At 37.5% G+C, this 17,740-nt stretch overlaps 2 pseudogenes; both read left to right on the forward strand.

The window, feature by feature from the left end:
- Window positions 1–9,962: 9,962 nt before the first annotated feature.
- LOC113567535 lies at window positions 9,963–12,724 on the forward strand (annotated as a pseudogene).
- Window positions 12,725–12,737: 13 nt separating this feature from the next.
- On the forward strand, window positions 12,738–17,122 carry LOC118242342 (annotated as a pseudogene).
- Window positions 17,123–17,740: the final 618 nt, after the last annotated feature.

Here is a 17,740-nt window from a genome sequence, read left to right on the forward strand (position 1 = left end):
CACGGGGAACATCACAGTCTGGTTTGGGAACAGCACCAAGCAGGACAGACAAGCACTCCAACGGGTGGTGCGTTCAGCAGAGCGCATCACTCATACGGAACTTCCTGACCTGCAGACCATCTAATACAAGCAGTGCCAGACCAAGGCCAGGAGAATTGTGAAGGACCCCACCCATCCCAAAAACAGGCTCTTCTCTCTGTTGAGGTCAGGGAAGCGCTTTCGCTCCCTGAAGACCAAGACAAAGAGACTGAAAAGGAGCTTCTTCCCACAGGCCATTCGGGCCCTGAATCAGGGAAACTGATAAACTGTGGGGACCACCAACACCATGTAACATGTAATTGTAAATATGTTCAATTGTAAGATGGAACTGTACATTGTGTACATACATATATACATATCCATACATACATTGTGTATATAAACATAATATACATATATTGTACATAGATTGTTAATATATTTTGTATATATATAGATATATATTTCTCTATGCACCCCGTTTTTTGTTTTTTTTTCCTCAGTCTGGACAGAGAACTCTCAAACCATTTCACTGCGAGTTATACTGTGTATGACTATATATGTGACAAATAAACCAAACTTGAAACTTGAAAATATGCAGGCTAACATTTGCTAATTTTATGTAATTTAGCTCAGCTACAAATGTATTTTTATAATGTTGTATTATACGACACACTGACATTTTTGAAACTGCCAATAGTCATTGACTTTCCCACATTTATCTCCCACTGTACTTAGTCAAAACCTGTTACGTTTGACACTGAGGCTGTCAGCAGAGTAGTAAAAGACATCGGAGAAAAAAGGAAAATTCAAAACACCCCTTTTTAGGGGAAAGATTTATAACATTCTTTGTGGAAATATTTATTTTTCAAAGTTTTTAACAAACAACTGTGCAAGGCCTTTAACTAAGTAAGTAAGAAAGTACTTAGCAAAAGACCACTCAAGAAGCAAGTTACTTAATCTCATTTAATAACACTGGGCAACAAAATGTGTATGTGTGTGTATATGTATATGTATATATATATATATATATATATATATATATATATATATATATATATATATATATATATATATATATATATATGAAATAGTTGGACCTTATAGTAGTTTTATGCTGAATTTGAATATATTTAAAAAATAATTTTTCTATTAGGTGCCATGTTTGCCCCGCCCTAGCATCACAGTTCTCATGGCAACACCTCTGTTTAGTTACTTCCAGGTTTTGTTTCCTTGTACTTCCTTGTTTTGGTTTGTGTCGGTTCTGCAACCTGGTTAGTATCTCCACCTGTTATTGTAATCACCTGTATCTTGTTTTCCCTTGTTACTCTGTGTATATAAGCCCTGTGTGTTCAGTTTGTTTTTGTGAAGTCTTGTCAACTTGGTTATGTTTCTGAGTAGTTGTTATTGTGTCTGTTTCCCTGGTTATTTGGATTTCTGCATTTTCTTTTTGATTACCCTGTCTGTTTGGTTGCTTCGTGGACAGCTTTTTTGGATTTACTACCTTGGCTTGTACTTTGGATTACATCTGTGGAATTCCTGTGTTCTCTAATAAAGCTGCTATCACCTTACTGCGAGGGATTTTATCTCTGCACATGCTCAGAGCATTACATTAGTCATGGTTTTTGCATTTACATTTTACAAAAAGTATATTATTTATGCATTAATAAGGCTGTTATTACACTTAAGGCATGCACAAACATACTTCTAAAATGTACGTTTATGATTTTCTCCTATATTTGGCTTCAGAAACATCCCTTTTCAGTTTCCAGCATTAGGCAGCTGCATGAGCAACAAGAACAAGAACAAGAAATATGGATGATGGAGAAATTTTGAAAATAAATTTGGATTCAGTATGCAATAATACACAGGTGGGTTTTTTTTCATGGTAAAATCTTTTGTTAACTAGTGTAATAAAAACAGAACTACAAAATTGGCTGGATTTAAGTAGCACATAGAAACACTGACATCAGTATGTCCAAAACATAATTTCACATCCAAATAATTGTAATAAAACATGCTGACAACTTAAAAGGATGTGCCATCTTCTCATTTAAGATACTCGTAATTCCTTTAAAAACAACTTAAATAATGTTACAAGCTACTGAATGTGGTTATGATAACACTATAGTTACTGCAACTGCAGTTTTAAGATAATTCTTTAACGATTTGTACTTGTTCACTTTAACACTAGATATCTGAAATTGTACACATAGCACAATGATCATTCAGGATTCAAATTAAAGTAGACACTTGGGACAAGACATCCATTCACATCCAGGCTTATTTGTCCATCATTTAGGTTCCATTTGAGCTCATCTAATACAGAAGAAAATATTTAATAATAATAAAATATATAATAAAATGCCTTTGATTTTTTGGGTGTATAGTGTGTCTTTTGATGCTGAAGATTTAGTTTCACTCATTCTCTACATTTCCTGATTCACCAGGATCTTGTCTAATAAATTGAACGGTTTTGAGCATATACATGAAATGACTAAGTAGCTATACAGTATTTTCCACTAGGTGTCCTAGACATCTCCAAAGTGTCCAAAAACCTTTCCAAATGTCCACAAAGTCATCAGTCACTATACATCAAGTTTGCCTGTTTCTTTTTGCTAAAACATCACTGTAAGTTACTTTAGTAAGTTCCACATCAATATTAGCTTCATAGCATCATTGTTATTAGGGGAAAATACTGTAGCTAATACTGTAAATGCTGGGGAAAATACTGTAAATGCTGTAATATTGTAAATAAATAGTATACTTTCTTATTTATACTTACATTTTGTAGCAGGATTACGGATTTTTCCAGCAGTGAATGGAACATCAAAGCTAGTCCATGCTAGCAGCCAAGCTAGTCCATGCTAGCAGCACCCAAACAACTCCATATAAACCTCAGCTAAAATAAGCTTCTTCCTTTCCATAATGTCCAAAAGTATTGGCGATCAAATCATTCTTATGGTTGTACAAGTTTCGCCAAACAGCGTCAAACCCATGCGCTATGCTAACAACGCTGAAGCAAGGTTGACAGTATGCAACCTTGCCTAATAAGGCAGAGTGAGGGGTCTACGTTTTCGTTTAAGCATCCTCTATTTGATGAAACAGCTGCCAATCATGCCGCTTGCCCTGGAAACACTTGGGAAGTAACTGATAATCACACCCCTCCCCTTCCCCCTTTATACATTGGTAAGAATTGCTGTCACTCCAAGACAATGGCGCTGCAATGGCTAATAGAAATCAATAAAAAATAGAAAAGGTGGGTCTAATGCTCTATTCAAGTACACCTTTACGTCAGTAACGTGCATTTTGAGGTAACTAAAGACTTGTGTATTTTGTGTTATCTTAGAAAGTGTTTTTACGCAAAGAAGTGAGCACGCAATTAAAGAACTTTATTAACACGCTATATACCATATAAACATGTCACGCAGTTGCTTTGATGGTAATTGAATTTTCTACGACAAAATCTGAAGTTATATTTTTGAAAACTCCATGGGGTGGCTATGAATCTGTTAAAGTGAATCTGGGAATGTATCAGCTCCACGAATAAGATAAGAATGTGTTAAAGGTAACCAACCTCAGTCTTTATAATGGCGTAAAACGTTTTCCAGTTGAAAGAATCTCACAACATGGAGCATGCATGCTGGACGCCATGACTTAGATCAGCTGTTGCATTTGTTAGACTACCTTTTTCTTTTGCTTTCATCTGGCTAGCCATTGTTTTGCTTCTGCAAATGTTCTCTAAGACTATGATGCACCCTCTTTTAAAACAACTCTTAAAGTATGATTTAGTTATTATTTAGTTATTATTTTACTGTATATTGAGCCCACTTTTAAACTAATTATTAAAGTACGTTTCTTTCTGGTTTGTCAGTGATAAAACAGATAAAATGACAGATTTTAAGAGGGATAAGTAGCAAATTGTGACATTTCCGAGGCAGGAGCGATGCGAGAGTGGAGAGCAAACAAAGCTTTATTTAAGCGAACAAACCGAAACTAAAGACGGTAGTAGCGTGAGAATCTCAGGAAGCTTTGTACCGTCATCCTAGCTCTCGGCTTTCAGTACCGTGAAAGCGAAGCGCTAGACTTAGGAACCTGAGGGAAACTAAATAAATGGCAAAAACAAGTTCCAGGTGAGGAGGATAACTACTAAAGCGGTGACTGAGACCGGGGAAAAGTATGAGTTTCGTGACACAAAAGCAATGAATGTGTCGGCAATTTGTCATATCACAGTACTCTATCAGAATTTTTAAAATAATATTTTAGTGTTTCGTAAATTTGGTCATTTTAATTATTAGGAGTAGTCTAGACCTACATGCAGATGTCCACTGGGAAAATCTGTCAAATGTGTTTTGATGGCGTTTGTAATTATATTTTATCATGGCGTCAAATGAAGGGATTAAAAACATTTTTAAAGTGTTCTCATTTTAACATAAAAATACAAAACCCTACCTAAATTCACCTTTAGGTCAAATTTAGATCTCCCAATACAATATATAAATGTAAATTGACCACTTTCACCAGTGGCAGCTTATATTTTTTCTCTCCAAACATCTATTTAATGTCCTGTGGGAAATCATATTTGTACTATAAAAGTCTTATAATGGCCATATCATTTTTATGCATATTTTCAAACTCCAAACTGTATAAACTTGAATGCTTATTGGATTTACGCATATCAGATGATGTGTATTTGTGTACCAAGGGAGGGTGTAGCCTAAGGAGATCAACACCACATATCAAGGTGTGCATAATTATTAGGCATCTTTTTTTCCTTGGGCACAATGGGCCAAAAAAGAGATTTAACTGATTCTGAAAATTCAGAAATTGTAAAAAGTCTTTCAAAGGGATGCAGTACTCTTAAAATTGCTAAGATATTGGGGCTTGAGTACAGAACTATCTCGAACGTTTTGTTCCAAATAGTCAACAGAGTCGCAAGAAACATGTTGAGAAAAAAGATGCAAATTAACTGCCAAAGATTTGAGAAGAATCAAACGTGAAGCATCCAGGAAGCCATTATCCTCCAGTGCTGTCATATTCCTGAACTGCAACCTAGCTGGAGTGCCCAGAAGTACAAGGTATTCAGTACTCAGAGACATGGCCAGGGTAAGTAAGGCTAAAACCCAGCGACCACAGAATAAGACACATAAGGTGAAATGTCCAGACTGGGCCAAGAAATATCTGAAGACAGATTTTTGAAAGGCTTTATGGACCGATGATATGAGAGTGGCTGGATCAGTAATGGATCAGCACAGAGCTCCATTTCAACTCAGAGACAGCAAGGTGGAGGTGGGGTACTGCTATGGGCTGGTATTACTAACCCTATTGAGGACTTGTGAGCCCTTCTTAAACAGGAGATTTACGGTGTAGGAAAACAGTACAGCTCTCTGAACAGTGTCTTGGAAGCTGTGGTTGCTGCAGTACAAAAAGTTGATCGTCAACAGATTAAGAAACTGACAGACTCATAAAGAAGGCTTATGACTGTTATTGAAAAGAAGGGTGGCTATATTGGTACAAATGTTTATTTATACATTTTGAGTTGTTTATTATTCTCACTTTAACAGATGAAAATAAAACAAGTGAGATGGGAAAATGTCCGTTTTTAATTTAGTTGCGTAATAATTCTGCACAGTAATAGTTGCCCAATAATTATGCACACACAGATATTCTCTTAAGAAAGCCAAAACCTCACTTTTACTTTCTTAAATATTTCAGTTTGTAGTTTATGAACATTTTGGATTGACAGAGAGCACTGTAGTTGTTCAATAATAAAATGAATCCACAAAAATACAACTAGCCTAATAATTGTTGACACAGTGTAGAGCCCCTTGCAAAGGAATGCGATTATAAAAATACCACAGGAACACAGAGAGAATGATGCTCTGGTAAACAAAGCATTATGTATTCCCTTCCCATTAGTATCACTTCAGATTCAAATGCATAAGACACAAGGACCTCTCCTTGTGTATAATTAAGCATTTGTTCTTTTGTAACCTTAATAAGATGCCTGTTTGGGAGGAGTAGGCCCAGAAAACAGCATAAAAGAAGAGGCACTTTCCACTCAATAAACTTGCCAAGTATACAAGAAGTGTCTCCTCTTTCTTCAGAAACAGTTCATAAACATTAAACAGGAGAGATATTTAAATAAACACCTAGATGCTGTGATGGCATTGAGTATTGCATTTCAAAAACAATACAACTTATAATGCTAAAGGTAAATGAGAACCTACAGGTGAAAGTGACAAAAGTTGCTATTTCTGTTCATGCTAGTTCTCTAAAATAATCTAAATTTGATTCACACAGTGGTCTACGGGTTACTGAAGAGATGAGAGCAAAAGAGTTAACATAATTATTAATTTTCCATGATTTGAACCGACAACATTAATATGTTTTCATTAGTTGTGTGTGAGCACAACAGCTCGTACTCTGAATATCTTAGACTTTGGTATAGGTGTATATGCAAGCAGGAGAAAAACTTGCAAAGCTATAGTTTTTAACCAATGGTAAGAAATTTTTGGAGTTGATTAGTTAAAAATTTTACAATTATCTATAAATAGCAAGCACTTATATTAATAAATATATATTTATTGGCAAGCATAAATGTCAACTGTTTTTTTTTGTTTGTTTTTTTTTGTATGTGTGTGTTTTAGTCATCTAAACTACAACTACATCAATTCTACATAAGACATACAGTGCCATCTGCTGGACAACCGCTCTGTTAGACAACCTTATCCAGCGTGTACAACAGCGCATACTAGATGCCCATGTTTCAACACTTTTGTGCAGAAAAAAGGTGGAAGCAGACAAATGCATAGATTACTTCTGTTGATCACAGATCCTGAAGGGTGTGATTTTCTGTTACACATACAAACACACAAACTTGTAACTTTGGCTATTTCTGACACTTCTCTCCAGGTCCTTTTTAGAGATCCCTCTTATCGCTATTCCACAGTGACAATTCCCAGTCTCAGTCCTTGTGATATATGGTCCCAGATTTCATGTACATGTGCTCTAACACATCAGATAATTACCAAGCCATTTATAGGCTAAAGCAAGTAAGCGAAGAGCAGGGCTCTCCATTGCTGTGGATGAAGGCTACTGGTCTAAAACTGACACTGATGTGCAGTAATCAATTTTTCCTCCATTGCAATAGGACCTTGCTCACAAGTGTTAGGTTACACATTATATTCGTTAGGTTAACAGTCTTTTTTCATAGAGGAAATTATATAGCCTATATCCATTTATAATTACTTAAGAAAGCCAAGAGATGCTCAAACAACAGATGTTGGCGCCTGATTCCATCCCTGACAGTTTCAATTTGTTTCACAGATATCTGTTTTTACATCTTACCTTTTGCTTTCCCTATGTAGTGTGGAAAACAGGAGACAATTTCATTACAGCAGGCTAATATTTCACCCAATCCAAATCTCCAGTCTTCTCCACAGTTGCAAATTCAGACTCGCATGTTCCCGAGAGAGTCCACAAGGCCGGAGGCCTGTCTAATTCTGGTTTTATCTAGGCCATAATAGGTCTAATGCACACTTTTTGCCAACTGCCAGAGAGTGCGCTTGGGATGCAGACAACAGAAGACCATAACCCAGTCCCAAATACTACACTTGCAGTCCTGTAGTCCACAAATGTGCATGTGTGTGACGATCACAAAGAGGGTGTCCCATTTCTCTTCTTGGTTATTAAAGTGCTCACAAATGCCCCCTATATGCACTTACTGTGTCATTCGTCAAGGACTGCAATGATGTGAGCTCAGAAGTGGCCTTTTACCAAAACTGTGGACAGCAAGGTTTAGGGTGCCATTTAGGACTTACCCAAACATGGATGTAATGACATAAACAAAAGAGGAATTATTTTGATCACAGATTTTTATTTATATTTACTTAAGTAGCATGTTACATGTGGATTGTTTAATTGTAGTTGTTTTAGCTATTATACTATTATACCCTTATACTATTTGAACACTTGCATGCCCACAAGCATGTTCTCAATGAATGAGGGTGAATGGAATTAACAAAAATGTTTTTTCCTTAATGATATCCTTGATTACACTAATCTCACCTGTGACATCCTTAAAATTAGTACCAGTCTCAGTAGATAAACACAAATTTCTGGTCCTTGTCTTTCTGAATTGCTCAGTATGACAAAAGTGAGAGGGTAATGTAAACCTACAATAGTAGCCTATGAGGCATTCCACCACAGCTGATCTCATTTCAGACAGTCTTTTTATAGCTTGCTGCAATAGGCGTGGTTTGGGTATGAAACATTTAATATGAGATAAATGATTCACAAAAGGAAACCCTGACAAATTGTCTAGTAGACCAAAAAAGTCTACTCATCCACTAAGTGGATGGTGTACATTGATCACAATTCAACTGGTGTACATTGAACACAATTTTATCACTTCAACACAGCTTCCAAAACAAACAAGCAAATCATGGGCAAAATGTACCCTTAATTTAGTACTGCCAGGACAGCAGTGAACTGGCATCAGCAACAAAAAACCCCCCACATATATCAGCCATTTACCATTTTTGTATTATCAGTTATTTTAGTTTTTCATTTTCATTTTCATTATGCGTTAATTAGATTTATCTTCATTCATGTGGGCATTTAAAAATAAAACTTGTAATAATGATTTCTAAAGGACATGTATGGACATGTTTCATTGCAAGGGCTCGAATATTAAATGGTCATATAGCTCTGTGTAAGACAATCTTCGAGGACAACAGAGCCAGAGTACAACATGCATTGTGTTAGCTTAGTGGCTTTCCACCAGTCCACCTTAGTCGGGTCTCTTGTTTTGTGTGCAAACTCAACAGGAGTCTAAGAACTGTACAAGGCACCAGGCACCAAACCAACTAACAGAGGGAGACCTAGATTTTTGTTCTAGGTGATGTTCACCAAATACAGCTGCCAAATCAGCTTGTTCTTGTTCTTCCACACACCAGGCTGAGTACTCTCACACCCAGAATAAACCATTTCACATATGAGCTGGCACATCACACACAAAAGCTGAAAAACGTACCTAACGTTTTCTGCCGCAGTACACAATACTTCCTGTCAGAATATATGACAAATCATTTGTAAATTCGTCCAAGAACTCAAACACACTTCCAAGTTTACTTGTTCTGCAGTATACTGACATCAAATGGCGCTCTGGTGTAACCGCAAAGAAGTAAGCAAAGAAGAGGCCAAAACTGCAGCATATCTTTAAACAAATGAAGGCCAATGTTGAACTGCAGTTTTGGTTTGTTGATACCTACAGGCAAAAGAATAGCTCCCCAGACAATTCACAATCTAAAGAGCCATCTCTGCTCTAAACCAAAATAGTAGTACTGAATTTCATTTCAGTGCAATGTAACGTTGATCATACGTCTTCAGTTTTGTAATATATTACGATAAAAGACTTTCCATTATCATAAACTGCCACAACTCGTGTTATCAGAAAGGCATCCACAAATTTGTCCGAGTTATTCGTGTCGTTATAGGGACACAATAATAACAAGCTTTTGTTAAACCTAGCGTGGTGGGAAAATAAGGCAGCGACATGATGGCAAGCCTTATCTATCTGTTCTGCAGCAAAATATCGTGTCTGTTATTGTAAAGGTATTTCCTGTTGATTGTGGAATTTGGGATTTTGTCAGAGAAAAAAAAAATCAGACCATTGTCTGCAAAGTTCTTCAGACTACCTGTTGTCACTTACGCATGTTCCCTGTATGGTATAATGGACAAAGGCAGTGTCTGGACAGCACTGTCAGTCCCAATTCTGCTCTCAGCCCTTCGACGCCTTGAATGCTTAGACTCCTTCTAACCGCCCATTCGACAGCGCTTATGGAGAGAATTAAAACGATTCGGCACTGCGAGTTTCCGTAGTGACATGGGATTTACCGCGCACTGCTGACGTAATCAAAGTGGTAGCGGGTCTTGTATGTTATGGTGCTTATAAACTGTGAAGGCTGACATGGTTTTCAGATGCGTTTTGCTAGTGAAACTTTGGCCTGGCTATATGGATACAAATGGGTGAGTGAGACCGTTTATTAAAATATTTTGTAGAGTTCATCCAAATGTAGAGTAGGCTTATGCTTTGTTTAATCTTATAGTGAGATCTGTCTAGAATCCAAAACAAATACTGATGCTGAGACCTTAATCAGCTCGATGAGATGACTCTGAGTAGCGCCAGAGTTTTAAATAAAGCCTCTAGCTCCCTTTAACCGCTCTGAGTGAGTTAGGCTACATATTAGGTTATCACGTCTTATAAACTAAATTGTTCAGAGTTTCCGACAGTTCCAGTAATTCTCATTCTTACTAATTGTCTTCAAAACATTCATTTTATTTATTCAATTTTTCAGTAAGGACATGTTTTTAGAAATATTTGAACTCCCTTTCTTCAAAAACGTACCCACAATTTAAGACCCAAGGCCAAGTGTCCTATTTTCATAGATAGATCTAGTTAAAAAGAAGAGAAGATTATAATGGGAAATAATACATAAATATAGCTAATCTGATTAGGTATCAAATTACTAATTTTCCATGGAATGCATTTTAAATAATGTGATCTCTCTTTTTTTAATCCTCCCCAGATTCTTCCTGGCACTTACTTTTTGCACAAAAAAATGTTTTTAATTAATGTGCTGCCAAGAGCGGGATCAAATGTTACTTTCACATCACAAGGGTAAATTTGCATCGGAAATGTGGCTTAGTGGTCTTTGGAGGAAATTTCAACCCTGGACAACTGATAAGGAAATATATGGGCAAATGAAAAAATTAATTCAGAACCCTAAATACATAGATTGTGATTTTGAAGGTGGCTCTAGTGATCGATGTCTTGCTGAAGAAAATGTAATCTTGCACCAATCAAGGACACTATCAAGATGTTGGGATACAAGCAGTATTTTCCTAATAGATGATGGTAGAATCCTTTGGGCATCAAACAGTATTTTGGCATGGGGTAAAAGCAGCTTTTTCAGTCTGCCATCCTTGATAGAATTGTTTATCATGTCCAGCGTGTCAGCGTGTCTCTTGAAAACAGATGGTCTCCAACTGCCTTTGAATTTCCCAAGTCTCTGTGTTCTACAACTATCTCTGGATGAGTTCAAGATGTGATGATGCCTTAAAGAGTAAGCCTTCCTAATATTCACTGTGTATTCAAGCAAATGTATGAATTAGGACTTGCTAAAAGAATACCAGCTGAGAAGTTTAAAGTCCTTGTGACTGATTATCTGCAGTTGCAGAGAAACATTGCTTCACTTACAAGATCTGGTTTTACACTGACATATTAAACTGAGAATTCAGTCAACAGTAATGCTGAGAAATTGCACCAATATTTGTACACAAAATTGCTGCCTGGAACCATTGAAACTGTAGAAGTCACACAAGTACTTCATCCAATGAGAGTTTTCTGCAGACTGCACATCTGCTACTGTAATGGCAAGGCCACTGTGATGGGTCTCCGTGTGCCAACAAAGGGACTGATGGCAAGTCTTATCGATCTGTTCTGCAGCAAAACATCGCGTCTTATATTGTAAAGGTATTTCCTGTTGATTGTGGAATTGAGGATTTTGTCAGAGAAGAAAATATCAGACCATTGTCTGCAAAGTTCTTCAGACTACCTGTTGTCACTTACGCATGTTGCCTGTATGGTGTAATGGACAAAAGCAGTGTCTGGACAGCAGGTCTGTCCGGATAGAGAGACTGAAATCATTTTTGTTGAATCAAGTATTTGTTGGAACATTTGAGCAGCAGAACTTGTCTAAAGATAGTATATAGGCCTATGTCCCACTCTTTGGAAATGACAATTTAAACATTAACAACAGTTTTTGTATACAAGATAATTATATGTTTGTGCCTGATAAAGCTGGAGAAAAGATTTATAGAAGAGTGCAATCTGAAGCAGCGCATCTTCTTGATGAACATTTGTGTACAATCGGAACTGTAGCTGAAGTTAATGTTTCATATGTGGAAAGCCACCAGAAATTTTGATGCCAGTTGGCAGGTAGTGTATCAAGTCTAATGATATTAATGCATGATATCCAAAGATACTATTCATAGAGCCAGTTCTGGCTGCCCATAGGATCAGTTTGTGTAGCATGTCATCCAGCTAATAGGATGTGGTACATGGCATAAATAGTACGTCATCACCTGACCTCCCATGTTAATGTGCGTCTTATTGATTATTGGCAACAGTTGGTAGAGAGATTGCAAAATTTGTGGCCTATTGATTCAGTATTTCTCAAGTTGAAGTCCAAAGCTTTCCAGTGCAGCTTGTTCAACAGGTTGAACTCTCCAAATCCTAAAAGTAAAGCTCTGAATGATGACTTCCTCTCAGAGTTCTTGGGGTTAACCTCCCCCAAATGTTTCTGCAACATTGCTTTGAAATGCACTATATGTGCAGTTACATATGACTCCGAAGGTACAGTGGTCAATATGGTAGATATTGAATCACCATCTCAGAATTCATTCACTTTGCTGGCTCAAAAAGTACTGAGCAACTCACCATTGAAACATCCAGTGTTGTGAATAACATGTGTTATCTCAATACCCAGTATCAAGGTAGTTACAAAAGAGAAATTTGGATAATGTGTTAAAGGTGTGGACCACTTCTACGGTCAACTTGAATAGAATGCTGCCATGGTCAAAAAACTGACAGAAGGCATTCAAATGTTTTGTGGGATGGCACAAGTACCAGATATCCATTTTCACCTCATATGATGTGTCTTGAAAGATACAATTATGGCCAGTGGCACAGAGGACAGATCGAATCTAAAAATCCAATAATTACTGTGTACTTTGTAGATTATGGTGATGTCCTTACTTTAGAAGAATATGATGTGTTACCTTTCCCTACTCAGTCCACTGCAGCCATGTCCATCCCATTGCAGGCTGTTGAGTTTAGACTTTTCAATGTAACATTACAGGTATCCAATGAGCTTGATGGCTGGTTTGAAAATTATGCCCCTGATGGTACATGCACTGTGAAGTGGACATCACAGCCTGCTCTTGCAATTAAATCTAAGGTTCCCCAACACCTCTCACAGAAAGTCCCCTTATAAAGATGCTCTGGATTACCAATCCCTGTCGTGTGGACTGGACCTTCACCCCTGGGACACCTCATCACACCCACTCTGAGAGGCTTTGTTTGACAAATACTAGAACACCTTTTGCTCCGCTAAAGGGCTACTTCTTTCACTTATCAGGTCTCCACACCACTTTGTAAAGGTTTATTATCCTGCCAGGACACATGGCCCAAACTTTATGACCCCAGCCCTGAAATGGGGGGCAACAATGTCATAAAACACCTAATGTGGATGATTCACAAACTGGAATACTTGGATCAAGGGAAACTTATAAAAGAACATGTTCCTGAAAGAATACTGGAATTTAATGTTCACCTTGTGAAAGGTCTTCCCGCAAGGATCACAACGAGACCCGGATCATGTATGGAAGATGATTTTTAATTTCTCCATTTGTGTTTTCCCTTTCTTTTAACAAGGTGATATTTAAGATGGATTGTATGGACAATGGATGCAGACTTCTATCTCCCTTAGTAATCAACTGTTTTAAGTTGTATACTTAAAAACAGTTGATTACAGTTGTATATAATTGTGTACAGTTGTATATAATTCTAATACATTTGTATATAATTGTGTGCTTTTGTATACAATTGTATATAATTGTGTTCTTTTTAATACTTCATTATCAGAATGTCTACACTCTTATCTAAAGATGTGGACCAAATGGCTCAGATGGATTAAGGTAACTGATCCCACCTGTTTTAGTTAAAAACATATGTCTCATAACCAAATAACATCACCTATTTGTTTTATTCCCCTTCTTTCTATTCTTTTTGATTAAAGTTCTTTTCTTTTTTATTTTACCCGCCAAAGCTGGAGATGAGACAAAGAGGCATGAATATGCATAAGTGAACCTGAGAACGATTTATCCCCTCCCCGAGTAAGGGATATAAATACCAACACTCAGGAACAAAGAGTTAAGGAGTGGAACACATAAGAAGTTAAGAATAAGGAGTTTTAGGTGTTAGTTTGTGTTAGTTTGTCTTAAGCAGATTAATTTGTTTTCCACTATTCCTTCAAGATAGTCGCATTTTTGTTTTACATCGTTAAAGTTAGAATTAATCTTTTTTTCTGCCAATAGTAATTGGTACTAATTAGCTCACCTTTAGGTTTCTACAAACTACATCCAGTATGCACTCTCGCTTTGACACCAGCGAAGTCAAGGAACCATTCATCTCAACTCTTTACTCTCGATGAAGCTCAGACTCACAGATTCGGGACAACCTTTGGTACGGGGTCATTAGCAGCACACTGGAATATTCAGGATCAGGTGTATTTCCAGCCTACCACAGCCACACCTAAACCTCAGTGATCCCTTTTGCATGGATGGATCGGTCAAATTGACGATTGTCCTGGGAAAGTGACGTAAAAACTACATTCGTTCCATTCATATGCTATCTCAAGGTGTCTATATCAAGTTGCATTTCCTCGAGATAATCCTGTTCAGGTTAATATGTCCTGCCCTCGTTAGTCAATAAAATAATAGGAATGGGAATCTTCTCCTCTTTTAGGCAATCCTCCGGTAGTGACAGTCCACGGTAGTGACGTTCACCGCCAGCTCTGTTCTGGGATAGGCTAGTCCTAGTTAACACCCTAGCTAAACAGTCCTCTGATCCCAGTTATTGTCTTTGTAGTTGGGTTATTATTATTATATTATTATTATTTTCCCCCTTTCTTTCCTAACTCAGTTATCACTCGTTAGGCATTCTGTGTGCCTGAGCCAAGTCCGTCATAGTAGGCTATAGCCCTTTCACAACGTCAATAATGTGTTTACTCATTGTTCAATAAACTTCCAATTTATTCAACAAGTTCTTTGTCATTGCAAATACACTGCCTGGCCTAAAAAAAAGGTCACCACCTGGATTTAACTAAGCAAATAGGTAAGATCTTCTCATAATAATTACTGCATGGATGATTATGTTTCAGCTGGCAACAAGTTATTTAAACCTAACTGATGCAGTAAGTAGCTTCTCATTTGTTAAACAACCATGTCGAAAGACACATCCTGTGGTCATGGAAAAGATGTTAATCTGTTTCAGAAGGGTCAAATTATTGGCATGCATCAAGCAGAGAAAACATCTAAGGAGATTACTGAAACTATTAAAATTGGGTTAAGAACTGTCTAACGCATTATTAAAAAGTGGAAGGACAGTGGGGAAACATCTTTGAGGAAGGAATGTGGTCAGAAAAAAATCTTGAATGATCGGGAGATGTAATCACTTAAACGTGCGGTGAGATCAAATCGTAGAAAAAGAACAGTAGAACTCGGTTATGTTTAATAGTGAAAGTAAGAGCATTTCCACATGCACAATGAGAAGGGAACTCAAGGGATTGGGACTAAACAGCTGTATAGCCTTAAGAAAACCACTTGTCAGTGAGGCAAAAAAAAAAATTTGCTAGTGAGCATAAAGATTGGACCCTGGAACAATAGAAGAAGGTCATGTGGTCTGATGAGTCCAGATTTACACTATTCCAGAGTGATGAGCGCATCAGTGTAAGAAGAGTGGCGACTGAAGTGATGAACCCATCATGCCTAGCGCCTACCAAACAAGCCTGTTGGGGCAGTGCTATGATCTGGGGTTGCTGCAGGTGGTCAGGTCTAGGTTCAGCAATGTTATGTGCCCAAAGAATGAGGTCAGATGACTACCTGAATATACTGAACGACAAGGTTATTCCATCAATGGATTTTATCTTCCCTGATGGCATGGGCATATTCCAATATGACAATGCCAGGATTCATCAGGCTCAAATTGTGAAAGAGTGGTTCACGGAGCATGAGACATCATTTTCACACATGGATTGGGCACCACAGAGTCCAGACCTGAACTCTAGTGAGAATCTTTGAGATGTGCTGGAGAAGACTCTGCGCAGTGGTCCAAATCTCCCATCATCAATACAAGATCTTGGGGAAAAATTAATGCAACTCTGGACAAAAATAAATGTTGTGACATTGCAGAAGCTTGTGGAAATTATGCCACAGCGATTGCATGTCATAATAAAAGCTAAAGGTGGTCCAATAAAATATTAGTGTGTGTGACCTTTTTTTTGGCCAGGCAGTGTATATTTGAAACAATGGTATTCGGACACTGCACAAGATATGAACTAATTTAAAAATGAGACTGATATAACGTTAATAAGCCTTCGTTAATCATTTTCTCAAGTTCCCCAGGTACAGCTTTCACTGTTCTCTTTTTGTAGATCATGGTGAGAGAAAAAGAGAATGGACAAAAGAACAAACAGAAAAATTAAAAAATGCCACCTGTTACAAATGGACAGAAAAAACTGCTTTGCAATCAGGGAGAGTGCATCTGTTTGGCAGGTTAGTGTTGAGAATCAGGGCATAATGTTGGAAGAGAAAATAAAAATAGAGTGTACTCTTGAAGTACATTTTTGCACCATCTCACCAATTCTGCTTACAACATGTCCATTCAAAAGAGTACAAGAAGCCAATAGAGGCATATCTATTACAGGACCTAATTATTTCGGGTGCCAGTATGTGGACTCAGAAAAGCTTGACAAAATATCTGTGATTGCTCAAGAAATTGGAAAATCTAAGCAAACAAATTTGCTTTAGATAGATCATTGGAGCCCCGGAGACCCTTGTATAGCGCTTTTCTCAGATGACAAGGTATGGTACTGTGCCCAGGTTCTTAATACAGCTACCATCTCCTTGTCATTACTTTTTTGTAGATTGTGGAAATGAAACTGACCAAACTTCAGTCAAAGTATACCTTAGGCCATTGGAAACTCCACCTCAGGCATTTCTATGTGAGTTGGAAGGATTTACTCCTGCAGATGGATTCTGGAATGATGATGATGATAAGCCTCTTACAATTATTGTTCAAAATGTGAAGGTATCCTCAGACCACCCCAGCTGTCTTTGGTTTAATGTTTAAGTTGAGTCTGAAATAGGTCTTATAAATGACTTCATGAGAGATTACTGGAATTGTTCCATCTCTGAAGTCTGTGGAAAAAATACAAGCCCAGATGGATGCAAGAAAGAGAGAGAGATTTCAAATTAAATTCACAACGGTATTCCTCATGGAAATAGCTATATGATTTTTCAGAAGGTATCACAAAATGAAGCAGATTTACACTGACTTAATGAAAAGTCACAATCAGAAACTGCTGTGAGCCATACCAATCAGTGTGACTTCAAAAAACGGTTCTTTGAAACCAGGAGTCCAACTGTTATTAAAAGCAGCTGCGACATTCCAAGTGGTTTGGATACATTGATGTGGGTACGCAAAGTTACAGACCTCCCCCTACAAACCTAGAACAACTTCACACTTCGTAAGTTTTGAAAATGAAAACTCTAGTTTCACTCACAGAACAACTGAATTCCTTTTCTGCATCAGAGTGACTAAGTCCAGATCACCTCTATTCACCATGGAAGTTTGGTTAAAGCCATTTTTCCTGATGACAACTCATGGTATCGTTAATTAAGGATACAAATGGAAAAGATAAAATCTTTGTTGAATTCATAGACTTTGGAAATGAGGCCACTGTATCTCCAATGAATGTGTGCAAGCTTGATGAGCAGTTTATGCAATTCTCAAGATTCGGCATTCATTGCCATCTTAATAAAGATCATGTCAGAATTCAAGAGGGAGTTGACCAAAGGCAATGTCTGTTTTGTG

Source organism: Electrophorus electricus, chromosome 13 (assembly GCF_013358815.1).
Source record: "Electrophorus electricus isolate fEleEle1 chromosome 13, fEleEle1.pri, whole genome shotgun sequence".
NCBI classification, from domain to species: Eukaryota; Metazoa; Chordata; class Actinopteri; order Gymnotiformes; family Gymnotidae; genus Electrophorus; species Electrophorus electricus.